Below are 13,871 nucleotides of genomic sequence, written 5' to 3' on the forward strand. Positions count from 1 at the left end.
TTTATGTACTCAAACGATTGCTAATCAAACCCCAGGTGCCTCATAGTTCACTCTTGCACCATATCTGAAGATGCATAAAAGGTTTTTATGTTACTGAAAAAGCACATTATTCAAGTCACACTGAGGATATCTGAAAAATCAGGAGAGCTTTGCACTAGATTAAAATCCTGGTAGGCAAAATAGTTGTGAAATGCATTAGGAACATGGATATAATTATTTTTGCCCCATTCAGCTATAATTCTGCAGCATGAATGTGGCATTTCACCATGGTCTTTTGACTCAGCACTTGGGGGTGGCCTCTCTAATGTGCATGCTTCAGCAGGTTGAGCATTAGACCACTTAAGTCCCTACTTTACTTCACATTCTCAGGATAAGCAAATAAATTGTTGCTGACTTTCTCTCCTGGACAATCAGGAAAATATATTTATGTATCTAGGTGGAGAGAAGAAAGAGGGATTACAAATCATTTCATGAGCAGAGGACAGAAAATAAAAAGTAGTGTGCAACCTTTGCACTGATACTGCTAAGGGGCAGTGTCAAGCCTGAGCTGCTGGCAGGGCCCCCACCTCAACCAGTGGAGCCACCACAGCCCCACTTTTGCAAGCCAGAAATGAGGACTTATTCTTGTTGCTTCTCTTCCTCACTTGAATCTGTAACTACAACTCAGGCCTCCCTTAGGAGCCCCAGACACACGTGCCCAACTGCCTATTTGACATGGTCAAGTGAATGGCTCAAGAACAATGTCAGAAGTGCCCACTTCCAAACTTAAAGAGTAAACTTCCAAGTTGTTTGAGATAAATTACCACCTCCCCACCCTCTGCCAAGAAAATGGCACTAATATGAATGTGCTTCCTTGGAAATGAAGAAATCAGCCTTTTGCCACCCAACAGCTCTACACTGTAGCTCGACATGGAAACCAAGGAGAAAATAGCTAATGGGACACTTAAGACTCACCCTGCATCCCCAGTTGCAGGGATGGATCCTTGTCACTTCCACTTCTCAACACCAATGACGTCTTTAGGAATCCTTAAGTATAATTAATGTAGGCTACTCACTGGGAGATCTGCTGAAATCATTGAGACTTTGACTTCATAATCCCAGTCCACAAAGTAACGAACAAGGATTGCTGAAGAGTTACTGGAGTCTGGCTAAGTTCATTTCTGGAGCCCCTTTCCTATCCTCTCAGAACTTGGCAGTCCAAAGTCTTTTTCCCTCCAGGCCTAAGACAGCAGTAGATAGAGCTACCATTAGGCCTGACAACTAATGTGTCTCTCATCCCCAAAATTCCAGGGGGAGCTGAATATGGCATTTCTTTAACTTTTCAAATTAAAAAAAGAAAAGAATCTACTTCTATCCCTCTCTTTGCTTTATTTTATAAAAAGAGAGAGAAGAACAACAATGAAGCAAGCAAATTAGCTGTATTTTAGAGCATGTTTGAGGCAGTTAAATCTGCTTCATTGTGCCCACGACTGTAAAGAGAATAATGAGAACAAGATCTCCATTCAGAGAAGAAAACGGAGTGGAGGGTCATGTTCTTATTTTTAATAGATGCTGACACGATGCTGAGCCTGACGCCATCCATTTAGGTACTCAAGGTGTGGAAGCCCCATTGTAGAGAAATATCTGCCTTCCCAAGGAAGCATTGCACTAGGAGAAGGTGAAGGCTCAGTAAGACCTCTGATTTCCCCTGAACTCGTTGCTTGTTCTGCCTGTGGCATGCAGACTACCTCGAGAGAAGGAAGTCCCCCCAACCCTGCTCAGAAAAAAAGAGGTTGAGGTCCCCCGTGATTTAGAAACCTGCAGTGGATACATTGGGGAATTCTGCTCTCACTTCTCCCTAGCTCAGGTGGTTATCACCTATTGCTAGAACTTTCTCAGTCCAATGTTCTGTAGAGCAGACCTCAACCCTCTTGCATTTGTGGAAAATTACGGTTCTCCCCTGTTTACTGCTACCCAACCACCCCCAATCACACTTCAAATCACTCTGAATCACATCCCACTGGAGAGAACACACCAGTTTTGGAAACTGTGAGGCCCTTTCTATGTTCATAAGGAATGAAGTAATGTAACTGTCTGCATCGTTTTGGAGCACTACAGTCTTAAACCTGTCCCATCTTTTAGGAAGTGATGTATAGCCCATATGGAAAAAATAAATTAATTAAAAATATAACAAAGTAAGAGGGCTTAGCAATTCTTTATGTTGACTATCTTTTGAGTTTTTTCTCCTGGGATATGCATACCCTTAAAAAAGTGTATGTCCTCCATTTTAAGTAATTCAATTAAAACAGCACAAATAAGGCTAATCACATTGAGTACTAAGACTTGAGGTATCTAACAATGTACAAAGGATATATTAGATATACAGAAACCAGAGTTTCTCACTTCATGGTCTCACCAATTACAGATGACCCTCATTATTTGTGGATTCCATATTTGCAAACTCATCTACTCCCTAAAAGTTATTTATAACCCCAAAGTCAGTACTTGCAGTGCCTTTTTGGTCATTTGTGGAATCGCACAGAGAGGGGAAAATTTTGAACCACCTGCCACGCACGCATCCCCAATTGAGGTCAAGCAAGTACTCGCTCTACCTTCTTGTCTCAGCTGTCATACAAAGACCAGAGCATGGACAATATAGGGGGCAGCGGAGCACAGTGTGGGAAGCTTCAGCTTGGGTGCTGGATCCAGTAGGACAGAATCTGAATCCCTACTCTGGCACCTGTTAGTGAGGCAGCCTCAGACAAGTCACCTAAGACTTCCAAACTTCAATATTTCTTTTGTAATAGAAGATTACAGTCTATTAGGTGTGTGTGTGTGTGTGTATGTGTGTGTGTGTGTGTGTGTGTGTATTTCTCCTACAAGCAAAGATTCAGTACTAACTCAGTGTTCACAGGGATTTTATAACTATCTCAAATATTGAGAACAAGACAGCTCATACTTGTACAGGACCTCATTGTCGCAACACTCTCCTTTCAATGCGATAAGTCCCACGGTAATGCCACAAGGGGGGTGCCATAGCCTCATTTTACCTGTACTGAATCCAGCGTAGAGAAAGGGACCACCTCTTGCACAGCATTTTGCATGTGTCTAACACTATGAGCCAGCACCTGACTGCTGACTGCCGGCCCAGGGCTGTCTCCTCTGCTTGATCACCTCTGTCCTCTCCAGGAACTTCTTCTGCTACACCAGATACAATCCAAACGCCTTACAGGGGCCTACCAGGCCCTAATGCCCTGGACCTGCCTCCTTCTCTGGCCTCACCTTGCACATCCTCCCTACCCGGCACAGGCCCCTCTTCATATGTCTTCACTGCTCCCCTGAGCTCTCCTAGGCTTAGCCCCAACCCAAGGCCACGCCACGGTCTTCTCAGGATGTGATCTGATGTCCTTCATAACTGGTTTTCTACTGGCCAGTCAACTATGCGCCAGCGCCTCTGCCCGACACACATACACTTTCCTCTTTTTTTTTCTTTTTTTTTTTTTTGAGACGGAGTCTCGCTCTGTCGCCCAGGCTGGAGTGCAGTAGCGCGATCTCGGCTCACTGCAAGCTCCGCCTCCCAGGTTCACGCCATTCTCCTGCCTCAGCCTCTCCGAGTAGCTGGGACTACAGGCGCCCGCCACCACGCCCGGCTAATTTTTTTTGTATTTTTAGTAGAGACGGGGTTTCACCGTGGTCTCGATCTCCTGACCTAGTGATCCGCCCGCCTCGGCCTCCCAAAGTGCTGGGATTACAAGCGTGAGCCACCGCGCCCGGCCTCCTCTTTTCTAATACTAATGTTTTCTCCAGGAAATCCACTGCCCTCCATTCACCACAGGCCTCCCTAACTCCATCATTAAACCTCCATCCTCTCTGCCAGTGACTGGTTTAGGGGAAAGCATGCACTCTCACTCTGGCCAGTGAGCTGTGAGAAGGCTACTGGGGCTTCTGGGAAACATCTCCTTGATCAGAGACTCACTGAAAGTGGCACCTCCTCCTCCCACTGGATGTTGTCGTGTGGGAACTGATAACAGGAAATGCTGCAGGGATCCCAGAGCCCTGAGGGAGCCAGCCGTGGGCCAGGCTGACCCTGGAAGCTAAGGAATCTGGGCCCTTGATGACCTAGAGGAACCGCTGTAGCAGCCCACCTGGACCCCCCAACTTTGAGGCGTTTTATCAGGTGATTGTCGTTCTTGTGGCTAAAGCCATCTTGGTCTATGTGGTTTTGTTACTTGCCACCAAAAGGATTATAAATGACACAGGACTGCATCTCAAATGCCACCCCTCAGAATGTGTTCCCGGAGCCACTCCTCATTTAAACTTGGCACCCGCCTCTGGTCACTATTTTCCTGTATCTAATTTGCTGTGTGTGCTACTGTGTACACTGAATTTACAACATTGCTGCATTACTTAGACTCTTCATATTGCTTATATCATGTCACTTACACTGCATTAATCGCACCAGATTGCTCTGTTATATAAGGTACTTCTTCACAGTAATTACCACTCTCGTAATGCCCCTGGTTGTTTCTTGTCTATCTTCCCCACCTGATGGTAATCTGCTTCACACATGGACCCTTCTCCTTTTCCCTGCTGTCTCTACTAATAGCACAGTGCTGAGCACATAGAAGTTAGTCAATAAATAGATGCTGAGTGTGTGAATGAATATGTCACAACGGTTTCCTCTGAGACCCATTCATTTCTGTACACCACCACCAGTAGTGTGTGTATCTGTAAGAAGGCAAAGAAGGTCACTTACACAAGGTTATCATGGTAATGGCATTAAGAAAAATGAAAGTGATTTCATATATTATGAGAGAAGACAGACCAGAAGGAACAAAGCTGATAAATGTGAGGCCTTGGATTCCCAGTGGTCAATTTGGCCTTTTAACTGGGAATTAAGATCTCTGTGTATGAGGTACATGTGTGTTTTATTGGCAGGGGAAGGAAGGATGTGGGGAGATGACAGGAAGACACAGAAAAATAAAGATCAGAGCCAGATTCCCAACATTCATCTAAATGATACCTTCAGGGCTCTCTGAGCCCCAGGAGGAACATCGAAAACCAAATGCTGTCAATCCTAATATAAGAGCTGAGGACAGGAACATGGAGATTGAAAACAGATGATTTGTGTCATGTTAATCTGTGAGCATGTGTGAGATGGCTTGTAAATGTCATCCTGGGAAAGTTGCCTTTAGAGGTTAATATTTTTACTGTCAAATTGCACTTTTGCAACTACATTGCTTTATAATAAAAGAGGCTAAAAGGGGCTCTCCAGATGCGAATATGTTTCCTTTGGGTATCTTGTAAGACACATCATTTACTTCATGTTCTATTTTAAAAAGAAGCAAGAATTTAATCTGTGCATCAGCCACCCTCTGTGTTTGCCACACTGTTGACCCACCTGCCTGCACTGATGGGAGGCTGACTGCGCATTGGACTTCTCTCATGACCCCTCTCCCAACGCGAGACATGTGTTGCTATGTTAGAAGAAAAAAAATGCACAGAATCAGGTAGTATGTTTCTCACAAACTTACAAACAATGCTGAAATTCTATATTAAAATAGGCAAAAAGAATCAAAACTATGTAGAGAACAACCTTTGATATTCACTTATCACCTGAATCAAACACTTTGTATGTATTACTGAGTTTAGTGAAGTGTACCGTGTCTGAGGTGCAGTATGTACTCAAAAATATTTTTTACCTGGAGTTTTTAACTAATAATAAATGCCAAAAGGAATAATAATATCTATCATGTATTAAGTTCTTACTATGAACCCTGCATTGTTTTCAAAATTTTATGTAGAATTATACCCGTTAACCTCTCCAAATACTCTGTACATTACATTTTTGTCCCTATATTATGGAGGGTAGACTGAGGCCAAGGAGTGGCTGCTAGTTAAGGGATCACAGCTGGTGAAAGGCAGAGCATGGATTCCCACTCAGTCTCTCTGTGCCAGAGGCCTCCTCAGCACTGTGTTACTGCTTCAGTGCAGCCCAGGCAAGGAAGACATGGCCCTTCCTCCAGAGGACCACAGGCTGATTGGAAAAGGCAAAACCTAAATACACACATCAGTACTTTTTATCAACCAGACTGAGTTACAATTTATGTGGAATACAGTGTATATCCGTTTAAAGGATAAAGTTCAATGAGTTTGGCAGTGTCCACCCATGAAAACACTACACAGACAGAATATTCTGTCACCCCAAAAACAGATCTTAATGTGTCTTTTCAGTCCATGGCTCCCTCTTCGCCTGGCCCCAGGCAACCACTGATGTGCTTTTCATCACCACAGATTGGTTTTCATTTTCTAGAATTTTATATAAATGAAATCACAATATACACTCTTTATGTCTGGCTTTTTTCACAAGTATGACGATTCTGAGAGTCATCCTTATTGTTACTTGTGTTAGTGGTTACCCCAGGCTCTTTTCCCTGATTGCTTTCAGCCACAATGATGGAAATGCAACATTTTTTCTCTTATTTACCTATGACCTGGAAGTCCCCTACCTGCTTCAAGTTGTCCCCCCACTTGGCTTCCAGTTGTCCCGCCTTTCCGGACAGAACCAATGTTCATCTTACATATATTGATTGATGTCTCATGCCTCCCTAAAATGTATAAAACCAAGCTGTGCCCTACCACCTTCGGCACATGTCATCAGGACCTCCTGAGTCTGTGTCATGGGCGCGTGTCCTTAACCTTGGCAAAATGAACTTTCTAAATTGACTGGGACTTGTCTCAGATATTCAGGGTTCACAAAGCTAAAGAAATAAGTTTGGATCTCTGATCCCCTCTCTATGTTGAGTGTCCTCTGATCCCCTCTATATGTTGAGTTCATTATTAGTTTTTGTATATTTAAAGCAGCCTGGATTATTCTCTGATAAAAATCAGAGACAAAATCAAGACAGCCAGGTCCCCAGTTTCAACTCAGAAATGTAGAGCACTGAAAAACATTTCTCCCACCCTTATCAAACTACAAATTAATAATTTTTATTAAGTTTTTCTGACAACTGTGGCTGCAGGGTAACAAACTAACCTGCAATCTAGAGAAAGACATGAACCTGCAGGGAGAAATATATATTAAGCATTTGCTTCCCTGGGGTAGACATTGCTGAAAGCCACATAAGCTGATAAGAAGGATTCAAGTAAAACTTTTAGATACATTTCTACAGAACAAATGTGGACTATTGTGAGAGTGTAAAGACCCTGGGGACTGTAAATACAGGGGAGTTTGTACCCTCTTGCAGGTTCTAAGAATCTCACCAGACACTTAGAGAGAATATGTGAGATAATCTTGAGACAGCTTCCCTCATGATCCTGGCTGCGGAGAGAAACGGCAGTCAGTGCTAAATTTCTGCAGTTTCATCTCTTCTATTTCCCCCATGGGACAAAAGTCTTAGTCTTCAGGCAGAAGTATAATAAAATCTGCCAATCAGGATACTGTGGAAACTCATTGCATCTAAAGGAAAGGAAAGGAAACAGAAAGCTGTATCCCGAGGGAGGGATGAGAATGCATGCTAGACACACTACAGCTTGAAGAGGGGTAGGAGCACCTTTGAAAGCCATACACTAGAGGCTAAGTGGTACAGTGTCTACTAAGCCTAATGCTTAATCAGAACATCAGAGAATTTGGCCCTGGTCCTCCACTAGGCTAAGAAGCACCAAGTAAAAATAATAGGGAATACAATTAGGAGAGCTACAAGAAACAGATTCGCTCTTGAGCACAATGGAAATATTCAAAGCCAAGAAGGAAGCAGACACTGAGAAAATAACCTCTGGAAAATTAGCTCACATTCTAAGTGCAAGGAATCACTAAAGGAATTTCAAGCCCATGGTGCCCTGAGCGTAACCATATAGCAATCAAAGCTGGGGAGGAGGAAAGCAGGATGGTGAAATAGAAGGCTCCATCGACCGTCCCCACCACAAGGACACCAATTTAACATCTACACATCAAAAAAGCACCTTCATGGGAACCAAAACTCAGGTGAGCACTAACAGTACCTGGCTTTAACTTAATATCACTGAAAGAGGCACTGAAGAGGTAGAAAAGGGAGTCTCGCATCACCACCACCACCCACACCCACTCCCAGCAGTGGCAGTGTGCTGCAGAGAGCATTTCAGTGCACTGGGGGAGGGAGAGCACAGCAAATGTGAGGCATTGAACTCAGTGCCACCCTGTTACAGCAGAAAGAGAAATCAGACCAAATTTACTGACACCCACCTACAGAGGGAGCATTTAAAGCAGCCCTTTTTAATGAGCGCCATTCTAACTGGAATGAGATGGTATCTCAGAAAACAACAGATGCTGGAGAGGATGTGGAGAAATAGCAATGCTTTTACACTGTTGGTGGGAGGGTAAATTAGTTCAACCACTGTGGAAGACAGTGTGGTGACTCTTCAAGGATCTAGAACCAGAAATGCCATTTGACCCAGCCATCCCATTACTGGGTACATACCCAAAGGATTATAAATCATTCTGCTTTAAAGTCACATGCGCACGTGTGTTTATTGTGGCACTGTTCACAATATCAAAGACTTGGAACCAACCCAAATGCCCATCAATGATAGACTGGATAAAGAAAATGTGGCACATATACACCATGGAACACTATGCAGGCATAAGAAAGGATGAGTTTGTGTCCATTGAAGGGACATGGATGAAGCTGGAAACCATCATTCTTAGCAAACTAACACAGGAACAGAAAACCAAACACTGCATGTTCTCACTCATAAGTGGGAGTTGAACAATGAGAATACATGGACACAGGCAGGGGAACATCACACACTGGGCCTGTCGGGGGTGGGGGGCTAAGGGAGGGATAGCATTAGGAGAAATGCTAATGTAGATGACGGGTTGATGGGTGCAGCAAGCCAACATGGCACATGTATACCTATGTAACAAACCTGCACATTCTGCACATGTACCCCAGAGCTTAAAGTATAAATAAATTAATAAATAAATCCAGCCCTAGGCAGAGAGGAATCTCCAATCCCAGCAGTCCAAACTTGAATTTCTGCAATCCTTACCACTGTGGGCTAAAGTGCTCTGTGTTCCTAAATAAACTTGAAAGGCAGCCTAGTCCATAAGGATTACAACAGCTAGGCAAGTCCTAGTGCTGAACTCGGCCCAGGGCCGGTGGACCTGGGGGTACGTGACCTACTGAGACACCAGCTGGGGCAGCTAAGGGAGCGCTGGCATCACCCTTCCCTAACCCCAGGCTGTACAGCTTACAGTACCACAAAAGACCCCTTTCCTCCACTTGAGGAGAGAAGGAAGAATGGGGAGAACTTTGTCTTGCTTCTTGGATAGCAACTCAGATACAACAGAATAGGGCACTGATCAGAGTCCTGAGGCCTCCTTTCCATGCCCTAGCTCCCAGATAACATTACTAGACATACCCTCGGCCAGAAGGGAACCCACTGCCTTGAAGGAAAGGACCCAGTCCTGGCAGCATTTATTACCTACTAGCTGAAGAATTCTTGGGTCCTGAGAAACCGGCAGCAATATCCTGGTACTACATCAAGGACCATGGGTAAGCCTCTGAGATTTGCTGGCTTCAGGTGAAACTCAGCACATTCCCAACTGTGATGGTTACAGGACAAGACTCCTGCTTAAGAAAGGCAGAGAGAAAGGTAAAGAATTTATCTTGCACCTTAGGTACCAGCTTGGCCACACGTGGGTAGAGCACCAGGTGGGCTCTTGGGGCCCCCAATTAGAAGACTTGCTCTTGGATGGCATTTCTGGGCCTGCTTTGGGCCAGAGGGGAGCCCACTGCCCTGCAGGGTGAGTCTCAGGCCAGGTAGCCTTCACTACAAGCTGACTGAAGAGCTCTTGTACCTTAAGGGAACATTGGCAGTAGTCTGGCAGTACTCTCTGTGGGCCTGTGGTGGTGGTGGCCCCAGGGTGAGGCTTCTCTGCATTTGAAAAGGGGAGGGAAGACGGGAAAGGACTGCATCTAGTGGTTTGAGTGCCATCTTAGCTACAGTGCAATAGAACACCAGGCAGACTTCTAAGGTTTTTGCATCCAGTCCCTGGCTCCCAGACAGCACCTCTGGACCTACCCAGGGCCTGAGGAAACTCACCACCCTGAAGGGAAGGGCACCAACCTGGCTGACTTTGCCACCTGCTGATTGTAGAGCCCCAGGGCCTTGAGCAAACATAAATGGTAGCCAGGGAATGGTTACAGCAAGCGTTGGATGAGACCCAGTGCTGTGCTGGCTTCAGGTCTGACCCAGCACAGTCATAGTGGGAGTGGCCACAGAGGAGCTTATGTCACTCCACTCTCAGCTTCAGGTGGCTCAGAACAGAGAGAGAGAGAGATTCCATTTGTTTGGAAGAAACTAAGGGAAGAGAACAAGAATCTCTGCCTAATAAACCAGAGAATTCTCCCAGATCTTGACTAAGACTATCAAGGGGGTACTTTGAGTCTGCAAGAAACACAGCATTACTGGGCTTGGGGTGCCCTCTAAAGCAGATACAGCTTAGATCACAACACCTAAGTCCTTTTGAATACCTGGAAAGCCTTCCCAAAAAGAACAGGTACAAATAGGCCCAGGCAGTAAAGACTATAATAAATACCTAACTCTTCAATGCCCAGACACATTTAAATATCTACAAGTATCAAGGCAATCCACAAAACCATGTCTTCACCAAATGAACTAAAGAAGGCACAAGAGACCAATCCTGGAGAAACAGAGATATGTGACCATTCAGACACAGAATTCAAAATAGCTGTCTTGAGGAAACTCAAAGAAATTCAAGGTAACACAGAGAAGGAATTCAGAATTCTATCAGATCAATTTAACAAAGAGACTGAAATAATTAAAAATAAGCAGAAATTCTGGAGCTGAAAAATGCAATTGACATACTGAAGAACGCACCAGTCACTTATTAGCAGAATTGACCAAGGAGATTCAAGAAAGAATCAGTGAGCTTGAAGACAAGTTATTTGAAAATATATCTCCAGCGGAGACAAAATTTTACAAAAGAATAAAAATTAAGGAAGCACACCTACAAGATCTATTTTCTTGTAGCACACCTACAAGAAAATAGCCTCAAGGCCGGGCACGGTGGCTCATGCCTGTAATCTCAGCACTTTGGGAGGCCGAGGCAGGTGGATCACCTGAGGTTGGGAGTTCGAGACCAGCCTGACCAACATGGAGAAACCCCGTCTCTACTAAAAATACAAAATTAGCCGGGCGTGGTGGCACGTGCCTGTAATCCCAGCTACTCAGGAGGCTGAGGCGAGAGAATCGCTTGAACCCGGGAGGCAGAGGTTGCGGTGAGCTGAGATTGCACCACTGCACTCCAGCCTGGGCAACAAGAGTGAAACTCCTTCAAAAAAAAAAAAGAAAGAAAGAAAATAGCCTCAAAAGGACAAATCTGAGAGTTCTTGGCTTCAAAGAGGAGGTAGAGTAAGAGACAGGTAGAAACTTTATTTAGAGGGATAATAATGGAGAATTTCTCAAACCTACAAAAAAAAAGTCACTATCCAAGTACAAGAAGGTTATAGAACACCAAGAAGATTTAACCCAAAGAAGATTACCACAAGGCATTTAATAAACTCTCCAATATCAAAGATAGGGAATAGATCCTAAAAATAGTAAGAGAAAAGAAACAAATAACATACAATGGAGCTTCAATACATCTAGCAGCAGAATTTTCAAAGGCCAGAAGAGAGTGGCATGACATATTTAAAGTGCTGAAGGACGAAAAAAAAAAAAACTTTGACACTAGAATAGTATATCTTGGCCAAAATATCCTTCAAACATAAAGGAAAAATAAAGACTTTCCCAGACAAGCAAAAGCTGAGGGATTTCATCATCAGGCCTGTCCTATAAGAAATGCTAAAGGGAGTATTTCAATCAGAAAGAAAAGGACATTAACGAGCAATAAGTAATCACCTGAAGGTGCAAAACTCACTAGTAATAGTAAGTGCACAGAAAAATACAGAATATTATAACATGATAAGTGGGATGGGTAAACTACTCTTATCCTAAGTAGAGAGACTTAATGATGAACCAATCAAAAATAATAACTGTAACAACTCTTCAGGACATAGTACAAAAAAATATAAACAGAAACAACAAAAAGTTTAAAAGTGGGGGGATGATGTTAATGTGTAGAGTTTTTATTAGTTTTCTTTTTGCTTATTTGTTTATGCAAACCGTGTTAAGTTGTTATCAGTTTAAAATAATGGGTTATAAGATAGTATTTGCAAGCCGCATGGTAATCTCAAACCAAAAAACATGTAACAAACATATAAAATATAAAAAAGCAAGAAAGTAAATTGTATCACCAAAAAAATCACCTTCACAAGAAAGAAGAAGGAAAGAAAGAAGGAAGAGAAGAGTACAAAACACCCAGAAAACTAGTAACAAAATGGAAGGAGTAAGTCCTTACTTAATAATAACAATGAATGTAAACTGATTAAACTTCGATAAAAAAAGAGTGGCTAAATGGATTTTTTAAAAAGACCCACTGATGTGTTGCCTATAAGAAACACATTTCACCTATAAAGACACATATAGACTGAAAATAAAGGGATGGAAAAAGATATTCCATGCCAATGGAAGCCAAAAAAGAATAGGAGTAGCTGCACTTATATCCGACAAATTGACTTCAAGACAAAACTCTAAGAAGAGACAAAGAAGGACACTATATAATGATAAATGAGTTAATGCAGCAAAAGGATATAACAATTTTAACTAAATATGCTCCCAACACTGGAGCACTCAGATATATAAAGCAAATATTATTAGAACTAAAGAGACAGACTCCAATATAATAATAGCTGGACACTTCAACATCCCACTTTCAACATTGGACAGATCTTTCAGACAGAAAATCAACAAAGAAACAGTGCACTTAATCTGCACTATAGACCAAATGGATCTAATAGATATTTACAGAACATTTTATCCAAAGCCTGCAGAATATACATTCTTCTCCCGAGCATGTGGATTATTCTCAAGGACAGACAATATGTTAGGTCACAAAACAAGTCTTAAAACACTTAAAAAAATTGAAACAATATTAATTATCTTCTCAGACCACAATGGAATAAAACTAGAAATCAATAACGAGAGGAATTTTGGAAACTATGCAAATACATGGAAATTAAACAACATGCTCCTGAATGACCGACCATTTGATCAATGAACAAATTAAGAAAAAAAAACTGAAAAATTTCTTAAAACTAATTTTAATGGAAACACAACATAAGAAAACCTATGGCATACAGCAAAAGAAATACTAAGGGAAGTATGTAGCTGTAAATGCCTACATCAAAAAAAGAAGAAAAACTTCAAATAAACAATTTAATGATTCATCTTAAAGAACTAGAAAGGATGTGGAGAAATAGGAACACTTTTACACTGTTGGTGGGACTGTAAACTAGTTCAACCATTGTGGAAGTCAGTGTGGCGATTCCTCAGGGATCTAGAACTAGAAATACCATTTGACCCAGCCATCCCATTACTGGGTATATACCCAAAGGACTATAAATCATGCTGCTATAAAGACACATGCACACGTATGTTTATTGTGGCACAATTCACAATAGCAAAGAGTTGGAACCAACCCAAATGTCCAACAACAATAGACTGGATTAAGAAAATGTGGCACATATACACCATGGAATACTATGCAGCCATAAAAAATGATGAGTTCATGTCCTTTGTAGGGACATGGATGAAACTGGAAAACATCATTCTCAGTAAACTATCGCAAGGACAAAAAACCAAACACTGCATGTTCTCACTCATAGGTGTGAATTGAACAATGAGAACTCATGGACAGAGGAAGGGGAACATCACACTCCAGGGACTGTTGTGGGGTGCAGGGAGGGGGGAGGGACAGCATTAGGAGATATACCTAATGCTAAATGACG

The 13,871-nt window shown here is 42.6% G+C and overlaps 1 protein-coding gene across 7 annotated transcripts in view; it reads right to left on the reverse strand.

Annotated features, from left to right (window-relative positions):
• Positions 1 to 13,871, reverse strand: part of TMEM132B (transmembrane protein 132B) — a 497,414-nt gene that overhangs the window by 10,523 nt on the left and 473,020 nt on the right. The window contains exon 2 of one of the 7 annotated variants that reach the window (XM_058426045.1): positions 5,381 to 5,456. The exons of the other annotated variants lie outside the window; for them this stretch is intronic. The gene's annotated coding sequence lies outside the window, so the exon portion shown is untranslated. The remainder of the gene's footprint in view (positions 1 to 5,380; positions 5,457 to 13,871) is intronic. 7 annotated transcript variants of the gene reach the window in all.

This window comes from Hylobates moloch, unplaced genomic scaffold (assembly GCF_009828535.3).
Source record: "Hylobates moloch isolate HMO894 unplaced genomic scaffold, HMol_V3 SCAFFOLD_12, whole genome shotgun sequence".
NCBI lineage: Eukaryota > Metazoa > Chordata > Mammalia > Primates > Hylobatidae > Hylobates > Hylobates moloch.